Source organism: Zingiber officinale, chromosome 8A (assembly GCF_018446385.1).
Source record: "Zingiber officinale cultivar Zhangliang chromosome 8A, Zo_v1.1, whole genome shotgun sequence".
NCBI classification, from domain to species: Eukaryota; Viridiplantae; Streptophyta; class Magnoliopsida; order Zingiberales; family Zingiberaceae; genus Zingiber; species Zingiber officinale.
Genome location: NC_056000.1, coordinates 7,107,371 through 7,131,277, shown reverse-complemented (window position 1 = coordinate 7,131,277; position 23,907 = coordinate 7,107,371).

The window sequence follows — 23,907 nt, the reverse complement described above, 5'->3', positions numbered from 1 at the left end:
ATGACTATTGTATGTTTATTGGAATAACTGTTGAACATCTTGTTGCTTATGTTCATACATAAAATGGTTTAGCTGAATCATTTATTAAACGCCTCCAATTAATAGCTAGACAATTGATTATGAGAACTAAGCTCCCTACATCCATTTGGGGACATGCTATTTTGCATGCAGCAACACTTATACTTATCATGCCAACCAGTTATCATATATTCTCCCCTTTACAAGTGACTATTGATCAGGAGCCTAATATATCCCATTTGAGAATATTTGGATGTGCGGTATATGTGTCAATTAGTCCACTACAATGCACTAAAATGGGACCCCAAAGGAAAGTGGGAATATATGTTGGATATGATTCTCCTTCAATTATAAGATATTTGGAATCAATGACTGGAGATGTTTTTACTACGTGATTTGCCGGCTGTCACTTTAATGAAACAATTTTTACAAAGCTAGGGGAGAAAATAAAGAGTTTCCCAAAAAAGTCACTTACATGCATCATTATCACAATTCGATCCTCGTACAAATCAATGTGAACTTGAAGAATAATACATTTGCAAAATATTGCAAATCAATTGCCTGATGCATTCATTGACTTTAAGAGAGTGACTAAGTCACATATACCAGCTATTAATGCTCCGGCTCATATTGATGTACCAATTGGACAATCAATTAATGAGATTACTACTCACTTGAAGCGTGGTAGACCAATCAGTTCTAAAGATAAAAACCCTCGAAAAAGAAAAGGAACAACTAATCAAGATGTTCATTTTGAAGCGCCTTGGTCTCCTATAGAGACAACTGACATAACTATTGATAAACCTCTAGAAGAGGTCCAGATACTTGAAAATAATGAAGAAATCTCAATAAATTATGTCAGGACAAGTAAGAAATTGAATCGATCAAGATTAGTTATTGACAATAAATTTGCATGCATGCAATGTAGCGCTTGAAATTATTTATGAAAATGGTGATTAAGAACCTAAATCTTTTGAACAATGTCGTAGTATGCACGACTAGCCAAAATAGAAAGATGCAATTCAAGAGGAATTAAACTCACTTGCAAAATATGAGGTTTTGGGACTTGTAGTCCAAACACCAAATGTTGTAACCCCTATAGTGTACAAATGAGTTTTTGTACGAAAGCGAAATAATGAGAAAAATGAAATCATAAGATATAAAGCTCGTTTAGTGGCAAAAAAATGTTCTAAAAAATTTGGTATTGATTATGAAAAAACATATTTCCCTGTAGTGGATGCAATCATATTTCGATATCTTCTTTGTATGACAACACAAGAAAAGCTTGAAATACATTTGATGGATGTAGTAACTGTTAGAGTGTATACTAAAAGCCTAGCTTTTGGTATAAACATTTATCTAGAAATAAGAATCACATTGGTCAAATGTCTACATTTATGATAAATGTAGTTGCTCAATTAATTTATATTGTAGATAACATGGTGTGTGGTGTCACACACAGAAGATCATGTTATCGGTTCCTTATAAATTATAAACAGTAGCTCACGACTAAGATGGAAAGGAACAAACCATTGGAAGGTCGTAGTGTAATTAGGTGTTAGTTTATCTTAACTATATAATTACACTAGTACACTTAGAGTGTATTGAGTAGGACCATATGAGGTCGTTCTTTTTATACTGACTTTATAAAGGAACAAAGACCTCAGTTATTATGGAAGTGTGTGCTCTTAATCCTAATATAATAACAAGCACATATATTTGATATTTATTTCTTTAATTTATCAATGGGTGAGATTTAGTTCGATGAATCAATAAGCCCGATAAGTTGGGAAATGATATCACTTATAGTGTGTGTTGTCGATTATAGAAGGAAACTGTGTCCTAGTGATACTAGGTTGATAATGTCCTCAAGAGGAGCTCATAAGGATTGTCATGTTAAACCCTGCAGGTGGACTTAGTCCGACATGATAATAAGGTTGAGTGGTACTACTCTTGGACTAAGAAATTAATTAAATGAGTTGTCAGTAACTCACTTAATTAGTGGGCATTCGATATCTTAAACACAGGGAGACTAACACACTCATAAATCATAATAAGAAGGAGCCCAAAAATGTAATTTGGGATTGGTGCGGTAGTTCAATAATGATTCTCTAGTGGAATGAATTATTATTGATAAAATTAAGTTGTGTGTTCGGGGCGAACACGGGATGCTTAATTTTATCGGGAGACCAAAACCAATTCCTCCTCTCGGTCCCTATCGTAGCCTCTTATTTATAGAGTTCTATACCCACCTATACCCACCTTCTATACCCACACAATAGGGGCCGGCCAAGCTAGCTTGGGAACAAGCTAGGGCCGGCCTAGGTATAATATTGGGTGGCCGGCCCTAGCTTGAACCCAAGCTAGTGGGGGCCGGCCAAATTAAATTTAAAAGGGATTTTAATTTTAGTTTTTATTATGTGGAAGAAATAATTTATTAAAGAGAATTAAAATTAAAATATCTCTCTTGTAAAAGATCTACAAAAGATTAAAGAAAGAGATTAGATCTCTTTCCTTATTTGTAGATTGAGAGTTATTTTATTTTCTCTTTAAAATTATCCACATGTTGATAAAATTAAAATTATAGAAATTTCCTTTTATCAACCATGAAGAGATTTTAAAGAGAAATTTTATTTTAAAATTTCCGGAAACAAATTAGGAAGTTTTAATTGTTGATTAAAACTTGTCCAATTTGTTCTCCAATGGTCGGCCATTGAAGTTTAATTTGGAAAATTTGTTTTATTTTTCTAAATTAAATTATGTCAAGGAAATTGAGGAAATTTTATTGTAATTTAATTTCCTAATTTGCCTAGGCCAAGGAATATAAAAGAAGGGGTGAGGGTGCCTTCATGAGATACAACCTCTATTGTTTTCTCTCCCTCTTTTCCTTGGTGTTGTGGCCGGCCATCATCTCTTCTCTTCTTCCTCTTTGTGGTGGCCGAAACTCTCTATTGCTTGGAGGTCTTGTGGAGGCCGGATACTACTTGGAGAAGAAGAAGAAGAAGGAGAGGAAGCTTGCATCTCTTAGAGCTTGGTTGGTGTTTTTCTTCTTCCTTGGTGGAGCTTTCTTGTTTTGGCCGAACCTAGCTAGGAGGAGAAGAAGGTGCTTGGTGGTTTCTCATCTCGGAAGATCGTTGCCCACACAACGTCTGAGGTTAGAAGAAGAATACGGTAGAAGATCAAGAGGTTTTTCTACAAGGTATAACTAGTAATTTTTCTTTCCGCATCATGCTAGTTATTTATGGAAATAATACCAAATACAAGAGGCTTACGTTCTAGTATTTCGAATATGTTTTTCGAAGTTGTGTTCTTTTATTTTCTTTCTTTTCCTTGTGATTTGATTGTTCTCTTTGGTTAACCTAAAGTTATTTTAGGAAATTAAATATTAGCTTTCCATAAAAGGTTTTGTCTAGTCGGTGGTGGTTGTTCCCATATCCAAGAAGGTCATGTGCCTCGCCACGTCAGTACTGGGAACCAATTATGGAAATTAATATTTAATGGAATTAAGAACTTAGGTGATTTGGATCAAACGTGTTAAGTTCCGCAGGAGATCCAAGTCTAAACCTTAAAGAACAAATAGATTAAGTTTTGGATCAAACGTGTTAAGTTCCGCAGGCGATCCAAAATTAATTTAAAGAACACATGGTAGCTAGGAAAAGGTTCAGACCTTTGTACAAAATTTTTGTACAGTGGAACCTCTAGGTTTTCCGAGTAGCAACCAACAATTGGTATCGTCAAGGGGTTTTGCCTCTGTATTTGGTATTAGTTTAATTATGCATATGTCATACATAATTTAGACAGGATAATAGTAGGATGTGCTAACTTTGTGGATGCAGGATCCAACTATTATGGCTTATAGTTATTATGTGTGTGATTGGACCCTTGGACATGTCAAGGGCATTTTATTGTGTGTGCATGATTGTATTATAAAATACAGCAGTATTTAGTTTTATTAGGATTTTATTTTGATCTAGATACATATACGTTCCTTTTATGGAATATAGGATCAAAATTGTAAATTCTATTTATGTCATGGATCGAATCTTGCAAAGCGTGGAACCTTCTAAGGATCGGAGCGGAACTAGGAGCAAGATGAATGCGACTAGACCCGATGGCGGTGGCCAAATATGGCGGCAGCTTGGGATGACAACACGGAGGACAACTAGAGATAAAAGCCATAATAGTTGAAAATTAGATTTTCTATTTATTGCTTTTATATTGTCGTGTATGCATGTTAGTTTACAAGTTTAGTAGGCTAGCATAGTTAAAATTCCTCATTAATAAATAACTAAGTGAGAGAGGGTTTTTTTTAAGTAAATCCCATGGTCTCCATTACTGGTTTGTAAGTGATGCAAACAAGCTTGCGCGTTGGCTCTGAGTGCCTTCCTCCATAACGGATGAGCTTGTTTGCGGATCACTAGAACAGACTTCCATTTTTGGATGACTATAGGAAGTTAATTAAGAGCATGTGATCTTCCCCAACGAAAGGGGCATAATCTTATTAATGGACTTAGTGTCAAGTAATGGTATACACTTAGACACATCTAATAGTATCCTCCCCATCGGAGTCACTGCTATTATTTGTGTGACCAAATGAAACCAACTATTAATTTGTCATAAAACTAGGTTGACAAGATAATAAAATTAAAGGGTTAAAACCCCTCTTACAAATGATTGATTTTGTATACGTTCACACTAACGTGGCATACAAAATTAACGGTGTTTGAGATAATTTTATTTGTCATAAAGTTACGTTGACAAGATAGTTAATGGGTAAAACCCTCCTCTTACAAATGTTGATTTTGTATACGTCCACACTAACGTGGCATGCAAAATTCACGGTGTTTTGGGGTGTTGGTAAATTTAAATAGTATTGTTAAAGGAATCAATATTATTTTAAATTTAGAGTTTTGACCAAATATTTGATTAAAGATAGACCAACTATTAATTTTATTCGTCATAAAGTAAGGTTGACGAGATAATAAAATTAAATGATAAAATTTCCTTTTTGAATTTGTATACGTCCACACTAACGTGGCATACAAAATTCATGGGATTTTTAAGGAGTTGGTGTTAACCAAATATTTTTGTGATTCTTAGGAAGATGGTCAAACCCTAGCTGATATACTTTAGGATAGACTTAGTGGTCCCAATTATAATTGATTGGAAATAGAATTTAGACATTAACGTAGACTGTTCTCTTAGAACTAAGAACAATATAGGTGTATTTTATTCATTAGTTGATACATGTTTAGTGGAGTTATCTACCGGTACCTGGTGTGTAGATACAAGATGCCATTAATCATGTCTGCAATTCATTGCAGGGTTCCAGGAAACCCAACAACTAAATGAAAGGTAAATCACCGTCCACATGGGCACTACTGTAAAAGTGGTAGCTGTTGTAGTGGGAGATGTTTATCCTTTGATAAGAATAAAATATGGATTTTAAGTAATTGTCTTTACATACCAAGTTTAGAAAGAACCTGATTTCAGTTTCTAAACTATTATAGATATTGTGTCTATTTTGATAACAAAGTTGTTATCAAGAAAAATAGGAAAGTTATCTATTCTGGTATGATGGTTGACAATTTATAATCCAATAACTCTCACGATGCAACAAATGGAAATTAGTCACACATCTTCTAATTTTAAGAGAAAGCAACCTTCGGAAATGAACCAATTATATCTTTGGCATCTAAAGCTAAGTTATATTAACTTAAGTAGGATTCATTGGTAGCTGATGAACTTTTGTGTTCATTAGTAGTGGAAATCTTTCCAACCTACAAGTCTTACTTGAAAGGAAAAATAACCAAGAAGCTTTTAAGTCTAAGGGGAATGGAGTCAAAGATATATTGGAATTGGTTCATTCTGATTTGTGTGATCCTATGACAATCCAGACAAGAGGTAGTATCGAATATTTCGTCTATTTTATAGACAACTATTCAAGATACAAATACATTTACTTAATGTACAAGACTAAGTGCTTTGATTAGTTCAAAGAGTACAAGGCTGATGCGGAGAAATGTTAAAGTAAAAGTCACTATGGAAAATCGTAGTGGCAAGTACCTCTTGAGAGATTTTAGAGTCACTTATCGGAAGTTGATTTCAAAACTAACTACATCTGGAACACCCCAACAGAATGGTGTAGTAGAAAGAAGGTATAGGACTCTTATGGAATAATTAGATAGATGATGAGTTATTCAGAAAATTACCAAATTTGTTTTAAGGATATGTGAAGCATAGTGAACTTTCCAAGTCATAACTCTCTCTCATATAGAATTGCTGAATAGGTGTAAGCCTATTTTGAAGCATATTCGGATTCGGGTAATCCAGCACATATGTTAAAGAGAGATAATGATAAGTTGGATAGGAGTTCACTTGTTTGTAAGATATCCTAGATAAACAAAAGTAGGTTTATAGTCTTAAAATCAGAAGGTCATTGTTAGCATAAATGACTGATTTTTAGAAAAGGACTATATAATGAACCACGTGCTCATAAGTAAATTTGTTCTTAAGGAAATAATAAAGGACATGTCTAACCTAGTACCAACTGTACAAGATGAGATACCACAAGAAAACTGCAACTCGTATCACAAATTGATACACAATTACAGAAAGTGTCTTATTGTAGTGGGAGGGTTGTTATGCAACCTAAATAGGTTCATGTTTTGGGAGAGTTTTTAGACTCGATCTCTGGAGGGCATGAACCTGATCTCCGGTCATATGATGAAGCACTCCAAGATAAAGATGCAGCATCTTGGCAAAGAGTAATGAATAAAAGAATTAGAATATATGTATTCTAATAAAATCTGGAAACTTGTAGAATCACCAAATGGTGTAAAAGCCGTTGGGTATAAAAAGGTCTATAATAGGAAAAGAGGGATAGACAGGAAGGTAGTAACTTTCAAAGCAAGGCTTGATGAAAAAGGAAACTTTTTCACTGGTAGTCATGCTTAAGTTTATCCGGATTCTTTTATCTATTTGGCAAGTGGATGTCAAGACAGCATTCCTTAATGGAAGTCTACATCCATATAAAGCAACCAGAAGAGTTCATTGCAAAGGGCTAAGAGCATCTTGTGTGTAAGCTCAATCAGTCTATGGACTGAGACAAAGCTTCAAAGTCTTGGAACATCTGATTTATCAAAGTAATCCAGATCTATAGATTTAGTAACCGGATAAGTCTTGTGTATACAAAAGATGTGATGGAAACGTGGTGGTATTTCTTGTACTATACTTAGATAACATTTTTGGTAGTTGGAAACAATATCAAAATGTTGTCAGAAGTAAGGGTATGGTTGTCCAAACAATTCGATATAAAGGACTTGGGAGAATGTATATATTCTTGAGATCAAAGTAATAAGGGATCGCAAGAAAAGAATATTTTACTTATCCCAAGCTTCATACATCGGAAAAATCCTTGCTCGTTTTAAGCATACAAAACTCCAAGAAAGGTTTCTTACCTTTTCAGGATGGAGTAACTTTATCTAAAGATATGTCTCTATAGACATCAAAGGAGATAAAGGAAATAAAGGCAGTTCTTTATGCTATGGCTGTTGGAAGCCTAATGTATGCTATGCCCGAGATCAGAAATCTGTATTGCCAAGGGCATAGTTAGCAGATATCAAAGTAACCCTGGACAAGGACGGTGGACTGCGGTAAAGCATATATTGTAGTACCTTAGAGGCACTAGAGATTATATGCTAGCTTACAAGGCGATAATTTAGTCCTTGTGGGTTGCATGGATTTTGACTTCCAATCGGATAGGGACAATAATAAGTCGACCTCGGGGTTTTGTGTTTACTTTAGGAGGTAAAGTCATAACTATGGAAGAGTGATAAGCATAGGTGTTTTTGGACTCCACCATAAAGCTTAGTATATGGCAGCCTCCGAGGTAGCCATAAAAGTTGAATGACTCAATAACCTCAAGATAGACTTAGATATGATTTCTAGTTTGTCCAAAATTATTATAATAATATTGGTGCAGTAGCAAACTCAAAGAAACCATAAGTCTATAAAGGCAAGTAAACACAATAGAGCGCAAGTACCACCCAATACGAGAAATCGTATAAACGAGGAGAAGTTGTTGCTACCTAGATTGCATCGGTGATGACCTATAGATCCTTCCACCGAGGTCCTTAAGGCAAGAGCTTTTGATGGACATGTTGAAGGGTTAGGAATCAGATGTATGGCAGCAGAGATAGCAACTTAGTCTGTTAGTATAAGTGGGAGATTGTTAGAGTGTATACTAAAAGCCTAGCTTTTGGTATAAACATTTATCTAGAAATAAGAATCACATTGGTCAAATGTCTACATTTATGATAAATGTAGTTGCTCAATTAATTTATATTGTAGATAACATGGTGTGTGGTGTCACACACAGAAGATCATGTTATCGGTTCCTTATAAATTATAAACAGTAGCTCACGACTAAGATGGAAAGGAACAAACCATTGGAAGGTCGTAGTGTAATTAGGTGTTAGTTTATCTTAACTATATAATTACACTATTACACTTAGAGTGTATTGAGTATGACCATATGATGTCGTTCTCTTTTATACTGACTTTATAAAGGAACAAAGACCTCAGTTATTATGGAAGTGTGTGCTCTTAATCCTAATATAATAACAAGCACATATATTTGATATTTATTTCTTTAATTTATCAATGGGTGAGATTTAGTTCGATGAATCAATAAGCCCGATAAGTTGGGAAATGATATCACTTATAGTGTGTGTTGTTGATTATAGAAGGAAAATGTGTCCTAGTGATACTAGGTTGATAATCTCCTCAAGAGGAGCTCATAAGGATTGTCATGTTAAACCCTGCAGGTGGACTTAGTCCGACATGATAATAAGGTTGAGTGGTACTACTCTTGGACTAAGAAATTAATTAAATGAGTTGTTAGTAACTCACTTAATTAGTGGACATTCGATATCTTAAACACAGGGAGACTAACACACTCATAATAAGAAGGAGCCCAAAAATATAATTTGGGATTGGTGCGGTAGTTCAATAATGATTCTCTAGTGGAATGAATTATTATTGATAAAATTAAGTTGTGTGTTCGGGGCGAACACGGGATGCTTAATTTTATCGGGAGACCAAAACCAATTCCTCCTCTCGGTCCCTATCGTAGCCTCTTATTTATAGAGTTCTATACCCACCTATACCCACCTTCTATACCCACACAATAGGGGCCGGCCAAGCTAGCTTGGGAACAAGCTAGGGCCGGCCTAGGTATAAAATTGGGTGGCCGGCCCTAGCTTGAACCCAAGCTAGTGGGGGCCGGCCAAATTAAATTTAAAAGGGATTTTAATTTTAGTTTTTATTATGTGGAAGAATTAATTTATTAAAGAGAATTAAAATTAAAATATGTCTCTTGTAAAAGATCTACAAAAGATTAAAGAAAGAGATTAGATCTCTTTCCTTATTTGTAGATTGGAGAGTTATTTTATTTTCTCTTTAAAAATTATCCACATGTTGATAAAATTAAAATTATAGAAATTTCCTTTTATCAACCATGAAGAGATTTTTAAAGAGAAATTTTATTTTTAAAATTTCCGGAAACAAATTAGGAAGTTTTAATTGTTGATTAAAACTTGTCCAATTTGCTCTCCAATGATGTGGCCGACCATTGAAGTTTAATTTGGAAATTTTGTTTTATTTTTCTAAATTAAATTATGTCAAGGAAATTGAGGAAATTTTATTGTAATTTAATTTCCTAATTTGCCTAGGCCAAGGAATATAAAAGAAGGGGTGAGGGTGCCTTCATGAGATACAACCTCTATTGTTTTCTCTCCCTCTTTTCCTTGGTGTTGTGGCCGGCCATCATCTCTTCTCTTCTTCCTCTTTGTGGTGGCCGAAACTCTCTATTGCTTGGAGGTCTTGTGGAGGCCGGATACTACTTGGAGAAGAAGAAGAAGAAGGAGAGGAAGCTTGCATCTCTTAGAGCTTGGTTGGTGTTTTTCTTCTTCCTTGGTGGAGCTTTCTTGTTTTGGCCGAACCTAGCTAGGAGGAGAAGAAGGTGCTTGGTGGTTTCTCATCTCGGAAGATCGTTGCCCACACAACGTCTGAGGTTAGAAGAAGAATACGGTAGAAGATCAAGAGGTTTTTCTACAAGGTATAACTAGTAATTTTTCTTTCCGCATCATGCTAGTTATTTATGGAAATAATACCAAATACAAGAGGCTTACGTTCTAGTATTTCGAATATGTTTTTCGAAGTTGTGTTCTTTTGTTTTCTTTCTTTTCCTTGTGATTTGATTGTTCTCTTTGGTTAACCTAAAGTTATTTTAGGAAATTAAATATTAGCTTTCCATAAAAGGTTTTGTCTAGTCGGTGGTGGTTGTTCCCATATCCAAGAAGGCCATGTGCCTCGCCACGTCAGTACTGGGAACCAATTATGGAAATTAATATTTAATGGAATTAAGAACTTAGGTGATTTGGATCAAACGTGTTAAGTTCCGCAGGAGATCCAAGTCTAAACCTTAAAGAACAAATAGATTAAGTTTTGGATCAAACGTGTTAAGTTCCGCAGGCGATCCAAAATTTAATTTAAAAGAACACATGGTAGCTAGGAAAAGGTTCAGACCTTTGTACAAAATTTTTGTACAGTGGAACCTCTAGGTTTTCCGAGTAGCAACCAACAGTAACAACTTATTTGTATGAAAAACTTGATAATGATATTTATATGAAAATCTTTGAAGGACTCACGATGCCAGAAGCACCAAGTTTAAATTTTAAAAATATTTATTCCATTACATTACAAAGATCTTTATATGGATTGAAGCAATCTGGACGTATGTGGTATAAACGTCTAAGTGATTATTTGGTGTAACATAAATATCAAAATGATCCAATATGTCCATGTGTTTTTATAAAAAAAAAAGGATGGACTAAAATTTATCATTATTTATGTATATGTTGATGATTTGAATATCATTGGAAGTCCTGAAGAACTTATACATACAGTTGATATCTTGAAAAGAAAATTTGAGATGAAAGATCTAGAAAAAATGAAGTTTTGTATTGGATTACAAATTGAACATTTTGTAGATGGAATTTTTATCCATCAACTAGCTTATACACTAAAGTTCTAAAATGATTTTATATGGATAAAGCTCATCCATTAAGTTCCCCGATGGTTGTTCGATTGCTTGATGTGAACAAAGATCCTTTTCGACCTAGTGAAAATGATGAAGAACTCCTTGGTCCTGAAGTACCATATTTAAGTGCAATTGGTACATTAATGTATCTTGCTAATAATACAAGACCAGATATAGCATTTGTTATAAATTTATTAGCAAGATATAGTTCTTCTCAAACACGTAGATTGTTGGGTAGTACTAGGAAAACCGTACCGGCTCCACTGTACAAAAATTTTGTACAAGTGTCGAACCTTTCCTTAAATAACCTATTGTGTTCTTTAGAAGTTAAATTAGGAATCGCAGACAGAACTTAACATCATTGATTCCAAATTTAACTTATCTGTTCTTAATGGTTTAGATTTAAATCGCAAGCGGAACTTAACACTATTGATTCAAATCCACCTATGTTATTAATTCCATTAAATATTAATTTCCAAAATTGGCTTCCAGGACTGCATGGCGAGGCACATGGCCTTCTTGGATATGGGAGCAACCACCACCGCCTAGACAAAGCCTTTTAAGGAAAGCTAATATTTAATTTCCTTAAATAACTCTAGGTTAACAAAAAAGAGCAATCGAATCACAAATTCGAAAACAAAGAAAACACAAATTCGAAACAAATCCAAAAACTCTAGAATCACATGCCTCTTGTGTTTGGTATTTCCAAAAATAACTATACAAAGAAAACTAGTATGATGCGGAAAACAATTACTAGTTATACTTTTCTTTGTAAGCAAATAACCTCTTTATCTTCTACTGTATTCCTCTTCTTATCCCGGACGTTGTCTGGGCAATGATCTACCGAGATGAGAATCCACCTAAGCCACCTTCTTCTCCAAGTAAGATTCGGCCACCACAAAGACTCTATGAAAGGATGAGGTTCGACCACCACCAAGCTCCAAGGGATGCTAGGAAACAAAGCCTTCTTCTTCTTCTTCTTCTTCTTCCTCAAGTAAAATCCGGCCACCAACCAAGCTCCTAGAGAGGTTGCCGTCGGCCACAAGAAGAAGAGAAAAAGGAGGAGCTAGGGCCGGCCACCAAGGAGAAAAAGAGAGGAAGAAAAAAAAATAGAGTTGTTAGCCATGAAGGCACCTCTACCCCTCTTTTATAATCCTTGGTCTTGGCAAATAAGGAAATTTAAATAAAAAACTTCCTTAATTCTTTTGCCATGAAAAGGAAAATTTATTTAATTAAAAATAATTTTCTCTTCTCACATTACATGGCCGGCCACATTAAAGATATAAACAAGGAGAGTTTTAATTAATTAAAACTTCCTAATTTGTCTCCGAAAATTTATAAAAAATTTCTCCAATAATTTTTCCCTTCATGGTGGTTTGTAAAAAGAAAATTTTATAAATTAAAATATTTCTTTTAAACATGTGGATGATTTTCAAAAAGGAAAGTTATCTCTAAAAATTAAAATCTTTTTCAATCTACAAATAAGGAAAGATATCAAATCTTTTCTTAATCTTTTGTAGGAACTTATAAAAGAAATATTTAATTTTTAAACTCTCTTTTAAATCATGATCATGGTTAAAAAAGAAAAGTTTTCTTAAAATTAAAATCCACCTTTTAATCTACAAATAAGGAAAGATTTCAAATCTTTTCTTAATCCTTCGTAGAAAGCAATAAAAGGAAAGATTTAAATTTTAAACTCTCTTTTAAAACCATGGAAACCACATAAGAAAAAATTTATAAATAAAATCCTTTTTAATATGATGTGGTCGGCCACATCATGCTTGGACTCCAAGCATTGGCCGACCACCAACTTGGCTCAACCTTTGGGTCTTGGTCGACCTTAGTTTGGGTTCCAAGCTAGCTTGGCCGACCTGTTAGAGTGTATACTGAAAGCCTAAGCTTTTGTAAACATTTATTTTGAATAAAGAATCACATTTGGTCAAATTATCTACATTTGTTTGTAGTTGTTCAATTAATTTATATTGTAGATAACATAGTATGTGGTGTCACATACAGAAGATAATGTTATCAGTACCTTATAAATTATAAACAGTAGCTCACGACCAAAATGAAAATGAACAAACCATTGGAAGGTCGTAGTGTAATTAGGTATTAGTTTATCTTAACTATATAATTACACTAGTACACTTAGAATATATTGAGTAGGATCATCAGAGGTCGTTTCTTTTATACTGACTTTATAAAGGAACAAAGACCTCAATTATTATGGAAGTGTGTGCTCTTAATCCTAATATAATAACAAGCACATATATTTGATATTTATTTCTTTAATTTATCAATGGGTGAGATTTAGCTTGATAAATCAATAAGCCCGATAAGTTGGGAAATGATATCACTTATAGTGTGTGTTGTTGATTATAGAAGGAAACTGTGTCCTAATGATCTAGGTTGATAATGTCCCCAAGAAGAGCTCATAAGGATTGTCATGTTAAACCCTGCAGGTGGACTTAGTCCGACATGACGATAAGGTTGAGTGGTACTATTCTTGGACTAAGATATTAATTAAATGAGTTGTCAGTAACTCACTTAATTAGTGGACATTCGACATCTTAAACACAGGGAGATTAACACACTCATAATAAGAAGGAGCCCAAAAATGTAATTTGGGATTGGTGCGGTAGTTCAATAATAGTTCTCTAGTGGAATGAATTATTATTGATAAATTTAAGTTGTGTGTTCGGGGCAAACACGGGATGCTTAATTTTATCGGGAGACCAAAACAAATTCCTCCTCTCGGTCCCTATCGTAGCCTCTTATTTATAGAGTACTATACCCATCTATACCCATCTTCATACCCATGTTATAAGGGGCCGGCCAAGCTAGCTTGAGGACCAAGCTAGGGCCGACCAAACCTTGGTCCATGGGTGGCCGACCCTAGCTTGAACCCAAGCTTAGGTGGCCGGCCCTATTAAATTAGAAAAGAATTTTAATTTTAAATTTTTCTTATGTGGAAGATATAATTTATTTGAGAGATTAAAAATTAAAATATCTCTTTTATAAGTCTCTACAAAAGATTAAAGAAAGAGATTAAATCTCTTTCCTTATTTGTAGATTAGAAGGATATTTTATATTTCTTCTTTGTAAATTATTCACATGTTGAAAAATTAAAATTATAGAAATTTTTTTTATCAACCATGAAGGGATTTTAAAGGAAAATTTTATTTTTTAAAATTTCTGAAGACAAATAAGGAATTTTAATTGTTGATTGAAAATTGTCTTGTTTGCTCACCATGGTGTGGCCGACCATATACACTAAGAAAAGGTTTTTAATTTTAATTAATTAAAATTTTCCTTTTCAATGGCAATAGAGTTAAGGAAGTTTTTATTAAATTTTCCTTATTTGCCAAGGCTAAAGAATTATAAAAGAGGGGGTTTTGGGTGCCTTCAAGGTGAACAACCTCTATTATTTTCTCCCTCTTTTCTTCCTTGGTGTGGCCGGCTCTTCCCTTTCTCTTCTCTCCATCCTTGTGGCTGAAACTCTCTTCTCTCTTGGAGATCAAGTGGTGGCCGGATTCTAGCTTGGAGAAGAAGGAGAGAAAGCTTGCATCCCTTGGAGCATTGGTGGTGTTTTCTCTTCATCCTTGGAGGTGCTCTTGTTTTGGCCGAACCTTGCAAGGAGGAGAAGAAGGTGCTTTGGTGGTTTCTCATCTCGGAAGATCGTTGCCCACACAACGTCTGAGGTTAGAAGAGGAATACGGTAGAAGACCTAGAGGACAACAATAGATAAAAGCCATAATAGTTGAAAATTAGTTTTTCTATTTATTGCTTTTTATGATGTGCTGTGTGTGCTTGTTAGTATGCATGTTAAGTAGGCTAGCATAGTCAAAATTCCTCACTTTAAATAACTAAGTCGGAGAGGGATTTATTTTTAAATAAATTCCACGGTCTCCATTACCGGTTTATAAGTGATGCAACAAGCTTGCGCGTTGGCTCTGAGTGCCTTCCTCCATATCGGATGAGCTTGTTTGCGGATCACTAGATTAAACTTCCATTTTGGATGACTATAGGAAGTTAATTAAGAGCGTGTGATCTTCCCCATCGGAAGGGGCACAATCTTATTAATGGACTTAGTGTCAAGTAATGGTATACACTTAGGCACGTCTAATAGTATCCTCCCCATCGGAGTCACTGCTATTATTCGTGTGACCAAAGGAAACCAACTATTAATTTTATTTGTCAAAAAGTTAGGTTGACAAGATAATAAAATTATTGGGTTAAACCCTCCTTTTACAAATGTTGAATTTGTATACGTCTACACTATCGTGGCATACAAAATTCGCGGTGTTTTACGGTGTTGGTTAATTTAAAATAGTATTGTTTGAGGAATCAATATTATTCTAAATTTAGAGTTCTGACCAAAAGTTATTTGTGATTCTTAGGATGACTTTCAACCCACTGGCCATCATACTAAAAGAGAACAGACTTACTGGTTCTAACTACATAGATTGGAAAAGGAACCTGGACATTGTTCTTACTGCTGAAAGCTATAAGTTTGTACTGACTGAACCTTGCCCTGATACACCCAATGGTGAATCTACCCAAGAGGAGATTAAGTATCATAGGAAATGGGTAAAAGCAGATGAGATGGTGCGGTGTTACATTTTAGCTTTAATGTCAAATGTATTGCAACATCAGCATCAAGATTTACCAACAGCCTATGATATTATGAACAATCTCAAGGAACTCTTTGGTCACCAGGATCGGGCCTCTAGGCAAGAAGCCATGAGAAAGATAATGACGGCCACCATGCAAGAGGGTACTCCCGTGAGGGATCATATCCTAAAGATGATGGCTTATCTAAATGAAATACAAATCCTTGGAGGAGAAATTGATAGGGAAACCCAGATCGATATGATCCTCCAAACGCTACCTAGAAGTTTTGAGCAATTCCGCCTGAATTACAATATGAATAAAAGGGTATATTCATTGGCGGAATTACTGACAGAACTTCAGGCAGCAGAAGGTTTGTTTCGTCACAATTCTCAGATTCACTATGCTAAAAATGGTTCTACTTCTAAACCGAAAGGAAAGAAGAAGAAGAAACAAGTTAGCTCAACAAAGAAGGTGAATAAATCTCAGAGTACAGGACCTAAAGCTGGAATGAAGAAGTCGAAGGGCAAGTGCTTCATCTGCAAGCAGTCAGGGCATTGGAAGGTGGACTGCCCTCGTAGGAATCAAAACAACAAAGGTATATCTCATGCTCTAGTTGTTGAAACATGTTTAGCGGTGTTATCTACTAGCACCTGGTGTGTAGATACGGGAGTCAATGATCATGTCTGCAATTCCTTGCAGGGGTTCCAGGAAACCCGACGACTAACTGAAGGAGAGATTACCGTCTACATGGGCAATGCTACTAAGGTGGCGGCTATTGCAGTGGGAGACATCTACTTATCTTTTAATAGAAATAGAAGTTTGGTTTTAAGAAATTGTCTTTATGTACCCAGTTTTAGAAAGAATTTAATTTCAGTTTCTAAACTGTTTTTGGATGGATATTCAGTTTCCTTTAGTAACGATGTGGTTATTAAGAGAAATAAAGTGATTATCTGTTCTGGTGTATTGGTTGGCAATTTATATACTTTAAATCCAATTTCTCCTAGAAAGCAAAATATGGAAATTAATAACACATCTTCTAACTCAAATAAGAGAAAAGAACCTTCGGAAATGAACCAAGCATATCTTTGGCATCTAAGGCTTGGTCATATTAACTTAAGTAGGATTCAAAGGCTTATAGCCGATGGACTCTTGGGTTCATTAGAGTTGGAAAAATTTCCAACTTGTGAATCTTGCTTGGAAGGTAAAATGACCAAGAGGCCTTTTAAGGCCAAGGGGTATAGAGCCAAAGAAGTGTTATAATTGGTTCATTCTGATTTGTGTGGTCCTATGTCTATCCAGGCGAGAGGCGATTTTGAATATTTTGTCTCTTTTATAGACGATTATTCAAGATACGGATACATTTACCTAATGCGCCGCAAGTCCGAGTGCTTTGATAAGTTCAAAGAGTACATGGCTGATGTGGAAAAACGACTAGGTAAAAGTATCAAGACACTACGGTCTGATCGTGGTGGCGAATACCTCTTAGGAGAATTTAGGAATTACTTATCAGAGGCCGGGATTCAATCCCAATTGTCCGCACCTGGTACACCCTAACAGAATGGTGTGGCAGAACGAAGGAATATGACTCTTATGGAGATGGTTAGATCGATGATGAGTTATTCAGAATTACCAAATTTGTTTTGGGGATACGCTCTGGAAACGGCAACGCACATTTTGAACTTAGTACCTCCTAAATCAGTATCTTCTACTCCCACAGAATTGTGGAATGGGCGAAAGCCCAGTCTAAGACATATTCAGATTTGGGGTAGTCCAGCACATGTGCTGAAACCAGATGCTGATAAGTTAGAATCTCGTACAGAAGTTCGTGTGTTTGTGGGTTATCCCAGAGGAACGAAAGGTGGTTTATTTTATAGTTCTAAAGACCAGAAGGTCATTGTTAGTACCAATACCCAGTTTTTAGAAGAAGACTATATAATGGATCACAAGCCCAGTAGCAAAATTGTTTTAGAAGAACTTAAAGAGGACACTTCTACTTTAGTACCAACAGTACAAGATGAAGTACCACAAGAGACTGCAACACATGTCACACATGATACACAACCACAGACGGTAAACATGAACCTGATCCCCGAACATATGACGAAGCACTCCAAGATATAGATCCAGTATCTTGGCAAAAGGCAATGAATTCTGAAATAGAGTCTATGTACTCTAATAAGGTCTGGGAGCTTGTAGAACCACCTGATGGTGTAAAAGCCGTTGGATGCAAGTGGATCTACAAAAGGAAAAGAGGGACAGACGGGAAGGTAGAAACCTTCAAAGCTAGGCTTGTTGCGAAAGGGTACACTCAGAAAGAGGGAATCGATTATGAGGAGACCTTTTCACCGGTAGCCATGCTTAAGTCTATCCGGATACTCTTATCCATTGCTGCTCATATGGATTATGAGATTTGGCAAATGGATGTCAAGACAGCTTTCCTTAATGAAAGTCTTGAAGAGAACATCCATGTGAAGCAACCAGAAGGGTTCATTGAAAAAGGCAAAGAGCATCTAGTGTGCAAGCTCAATCGGTCCATTTATGGGCTGAAGCAAGTTTCAAGGTCTTGGAACATCCGGTTTAATGAAGTAATCCAGTCATATGGATTTATTCAGTGTCCGGATGAGTCTTGTGTATACAAGAAGTGTAACGGAAACGTGGTGGTATTTCTTGTACTATACGTAGATGATATTTTGTTAATTGGCAACAATGTCAAGGTATTATCGGACGTAAGGGTATGGTTGTCCAAATAATTTGATATGAAGGACTTAGGAGATTGTGCACACATTCTTGGGATCAAAGTTATAAGGGATCGCAAGAAAAGAATGTTGTGCATGTCCCAAGCTTCTTATATAGATACAATCCTTGCTCGTTTTAGCATACAGAATTCCAAAAATTCTTACCTTTTAGGCATGGAGTAGCTCTATCTAAAGAGATGTCTCCGAAGACATCAAAGGAGATAGAGGACATGAAAGTAATTCCTTATGCTTCGGCTGTAGGAAGCCTTATGTATGCAATGCTGTGTACAAGACCTGATATCTGTTTTACCATGGGCATGGTTAGCAGATATCAGAGTAACCCTGGACAAGGACATTGGACTGCGGTAAAGCATATATTAAAGGGACAATAGTACCTGAGAAGGACTAGAGATTATATGCTAATTTACCAAGCAGACGATTTGCTCCATGTGGGTTACACGGATTCAGATTTCCAATCGGATAGGGACAACAGTAAGTCTACATCAGGCTATGTGTTTACTTTAGGAGGTGGAGCCATTGCATGGAGGAGTGTTAAGCAGAAATGCATTTCGGACTCAACCATGGAAGCTGAGTATGTATCAGCCTCTAAGGCAGCTAAAGAAGCAGTATGGCTCAGGAACTTTCTAATGGACTTAGATGTGATTCCTGGTTGTCCAAAATCATCACAATTTATTGTGATAATAGTGGCGCAGTTGCAAACTCGAAAGAATCACAAGCCCATAAGGCAAGTAAACATATAGAGCGCAAGTACCACCTGATACGAGATATTGTGAAGCGAGGAGAAGTTGTCATCGCCAAGATTGCATCAGCAGATAACCTGGTAGATCCTTTCACTAAGGCCCTTCCAGCAAAAGCTTTCGATCGTCATGTGGAGGGAATGAGAATCAGATGTAATGCAGCAGATATGGCAGCTTAGTCATTAGTATAAGTGGGAGATTGTTAGAGTGTATACTGAAAGCCTAAGCTTTTGTAAACATTTATTTTGAATAAAGAATCACATTTGGTCAAATTATCTACATTTGTTTGTAGTTGTTCAATTAATTTATATTGTAGATAACATAGTATGTGGTGTCACATACAGAAGATAATGTTATCAGTACCTTATAAATTATAAACAGTAGCTCACGACCAAAATGGAAAGGAACAAACCATTGGAAGGTCGTAATGTAATTAGGTATTAGTTTATCTTAACTATATAATTACACTAGTACACTTAGAGTGTATTGAGTAGGATCATCAGAGGTCGTTTCTTTTATACTGACTTTATAAAGGAACAAAGACCTCAATTATTATGGAAGTGTGTGCTCTTAATCCTAATATAATAACAAGCACATATATTTGATATTTATTTCTTTAATTTATCAATGGGTGAGATTTAGCTTGATAAATCAATAAGCCCGATAAGTTGAGAAATGATATCACTTATAGTGTGTGTTGTTGATTATAGAAGGAAACGGTGTCCTAGTGATCTAGGTTGATAATATCCCCAAGAAGAGCTCATAAGGATTGTCATGTTAAACCCTGCAGGTGGACTTAGTCCGACATGACTATAAGGTTGGGTGGTACTATTCTTGGACTAAGATATTAATTAAATGAGTTGTCAGTAACTCACTTAATTAGTGGACATTCGACATCTTAAACACAGGGAGATTAACACACTCATAATAAGAAGGAGCCCAAAAATGTAATTTGGGATTGGTGCGGTAGTTCAATAATAGTTCTCTAGTGGAATGAATTATTATTGATAAAATTAAGTTATGTGTTCGGGGCGAACACGGGATGCTTAATTTTATCGGGAGACCAAAATCAATTCCTCCTCTCGGTCCCTATCGTAGCCTTTTATTTATAGAGTACTATACCCACCTATACCCACCTTCATACCCATGTTATAAGGGGCCGGCCAAGCTAGCTTGAGGACCAAGCTAGGGCCGGCCAAACCTTGGTCCATGGGTGGCCGACCCTAGCTTGAACCCAAGCTTAGGTGGTCGTCCCTATTAAATTAGAAAAGAATTTTAATTTTAAAATTTTCTTATGTGGAAGATATAATTTATTGGAGAGATTAAAAATTAAAATATCTCTTTTATAAGTCTCTACAAAAGATTAAAGAAAGAGATTAAATCTCTTTCCTTATTTGTAGATTGGAAGAATATTTTATTTTTCTTCTTTGTAAATTATTCACATGTTGAAAAATTAAAATTATAGAAATTTTTTTTATCAACCATGAAGGGATTTTAAAGGAAAATTTTATTTTTTAAAATTTCTGAAGACAAATAAGGAATTTTAATTGTTGATTGAAAATTGCCTTGTTTGCTCACCATGGTGTGGTCGGCCATATACACTAAGAAAAGGTTTTTAATTTTAATTAATTAAAATTTTCCTTTTCAATGGCAATAGAGTTAAGGAAGTTTTTATTAAATTTTCCTTATTTGCCAAGGATAAAGGATTATAAAAGAGGGGGTTTTGGGTACCTTCAAGGTGAACAACCTCTATTATTTTCTCCCTCTTTTCTTCCTTGGTGTGGTCAACTCTTCCCTTTCTCTTCTCTCCATCCTTGTGGCCGAAACTCTCTTCTCTCTTGGAGATCAAGTGGTGGCCGGATTCTAGCTTGGAGAAGAAGGAGAGAAAGCTTGCATCCCTTGGAGCATTGGTGGTGTTTTCTCTTCATCCTTGGAGGTGCTCTTGTTTTGGCCGAACCTTACAAGGAGGAGAAGAAGGTGCTTTGGTGGTTTCTCATCTTGGAAGATCGTTGCCCACACAACGTCCGAGGTTAGAAGAGGAATACGGTAGAAGACCTAGAGGTTTTTGTTTGCAAAAGAAAAGGTATACTAGTATTTAATTTCCGCATCATACTAGTTTTATTTCTTTGTAAAAATACCAAATACAAGAGGCATGCGATTCTAGTATTTCGAATTAGTTTTCGATGTTGTGTTATTCTATTTTTCTTTTCCTTGTGATTTGATTGTTCTTTTTGGTTGACCTAAAGTTATTTAAGGAAATTAAATATTAGCTTTCCTTAAAAGGGTTTGTCTAGGCGGTGGTGGTTGTTCCCATATCCAAGAAGGTCATGTGCCTCGCCATGCAGTCCTGGAAGCCAATTTTGGAAATTAATATTTAATGGAATTAATAACCTAAGTGATTTAGATCGAACGTGTTAAGTTCCGCAGGAGATCCAAATCTAAACCTAAAAGAACAAATAAATTAAACTTTGGATCAAACGCGTTAAGTTCCGCAGGTGATCCAAGTTTAATTTAAAAGAACACATGGTGGCTAGGAAAAGGTTCAGACCTTTGTACAAAATTTTTGTACAGTGGAACCATTAGGTTTTCCGAGTAGCAACCAACACGACCACCAAAGAATGGGTAAGAAGGTGGGTATGTGGTGGGTATAAATCTCTATATACAAGAGGCTACGATAGGGACCGAGAGGAGGAATTGGTTTTGGTCTCCCGATGAAATTAAGCTTCACGTGTTCGCCCCGAACACACAACTTAACTTCATCAATAATAATTCATACCACTAAATAATTATTATTGAACTACCGCACTAATCCCAAATTACATTTTGGGCTCCTTATTATGAGTGTGTTAGTCTCCCTGTGTTTAAGATGTCGAATGTCCACTAATTAAATGAGTTACTGACAACTCACTTAATTAATCTCTTAGTCCAAGAGTAGTACCACTCAACCTTATCGTCATGTCGGACTAAGTCCACCTAAAGGGTTTAACATGACAATCCTTATGAGCTCCTCTTGGGGACATTATCAACCTAGATCACTAGGACACAGTTTCCTTCTATAATCAACAACACACACTATAAGTGATATCATTTCCCAACTTATCTGGCTTATTGATTTATCGAACTAAATCTCACCCATTGATAAATTAAAAAAATAAATATCAAATATATGTGCTTGTTATTATATTAGGATTAAGAGCACACACTTCCATAATAATTAAGGTCTAGTTCTTTTATCAAGTCAGTATAAAAAGAACTTACCTAAAATGGTCCTACTCAATACACTTAGAGTGTACTAGTGTAACGACCACCCTTCTTACTACTACTACTCTCTAAGAATGACCGTTACTTAACTACTAACTCTACTTAACCGATATGATTAAAAATCACATGGAAACCCTACCAAAAAAATTTCGGCAGAGTCTCCCCTGTACCGGTGACCATATTCAACAATACATGCAATATATATACTCAGCCACAAGCGGCTGGAACACATATCAATCAACCACGCAGAATAATAATTTTAACTCAGCAACAATAAAGGAAAACTAATCCATAACCACAACTGAATAGCAAATACAGTATTAAGTGTCCTTATAAACAGTTATCAAATTTCCTTAACACATAAAGGCTTAATTAACTCAAAGAAACAAATCATAATTTATTTTATTCGCAAGGATCCCTAGGACTTCCATAGTGCAGACATCACACACCCCTCTTACATCTCCTTGTCGCCTTCCTTCATATTAGCTTTCCTTTTTCTTTATCTGCAGTAGGAGGAATGCAAACTATAAGCAAAATGCTTAGTGAACGCTATCTAACTCACAAAATCTCGATATGCATGTACATAAATAAAAACATGCTAAAACTGAATGCTAACATGTAAAGCTACTCATGCTCATACATAGCAAAGGAATCATACTAACTGAAATACTAAACATGTATAGCTAATCATGCTCATAAATAGCAAAGAACAGTAAACTAACTCATGCTCTTCTATTAGTAAAGAAACATACTGAAAAGCTAAATATGTAAGGCAAGTCTATACTATCATGCTTGCATAAAGAACTTAACTTACTGAATTCTAAACACCTTCTGTATCTCATTTCACTTGCTTAAAGACTTATTCTTTAATACTTATGTGAAACTTATTTTACTTGTTCAAAAGCTTATACTTTTAATACTTCAAAATAGTAATCAACTTCTCTTGGGCCCAGGCATAGTACCATTTTATGCGCGTTCCCTAATAGGTTGGGGTAGCGAGCCGCCAATCCTAAAAGAGCAGACCTTGGTCTACCAGGGCCAAGACCTTGGAATTAGACACCTGGATTTGTTTAACGACAACCTTGGAAGTCGGGTACTAGCCTCTTCTTAAAAGTAAAATACTTATTATCTTAATTACTTCTTCTTTAAATGCCTTGGCATTTTAATAGGCACCTTGTGTGCCAAATCCCTAAAGTCTTGACTTTGGGATTTACTTAAGGCCTTGACCTTTTCTTTCTTTTCTTTTTCTTCCTTTTTACTTGTTAATGCTTCTAAAAGAATTTGATAAAACTCTTATTTTCCCACTAGATTACATGGTTGTTCATGCTTATTAAAATAGCAATGAAAACTAAAGAAACTGCACATCTAATAGCAATAGAAAAGGAGGCTGCTCATGCTTACTAATAACTAAAGAAAA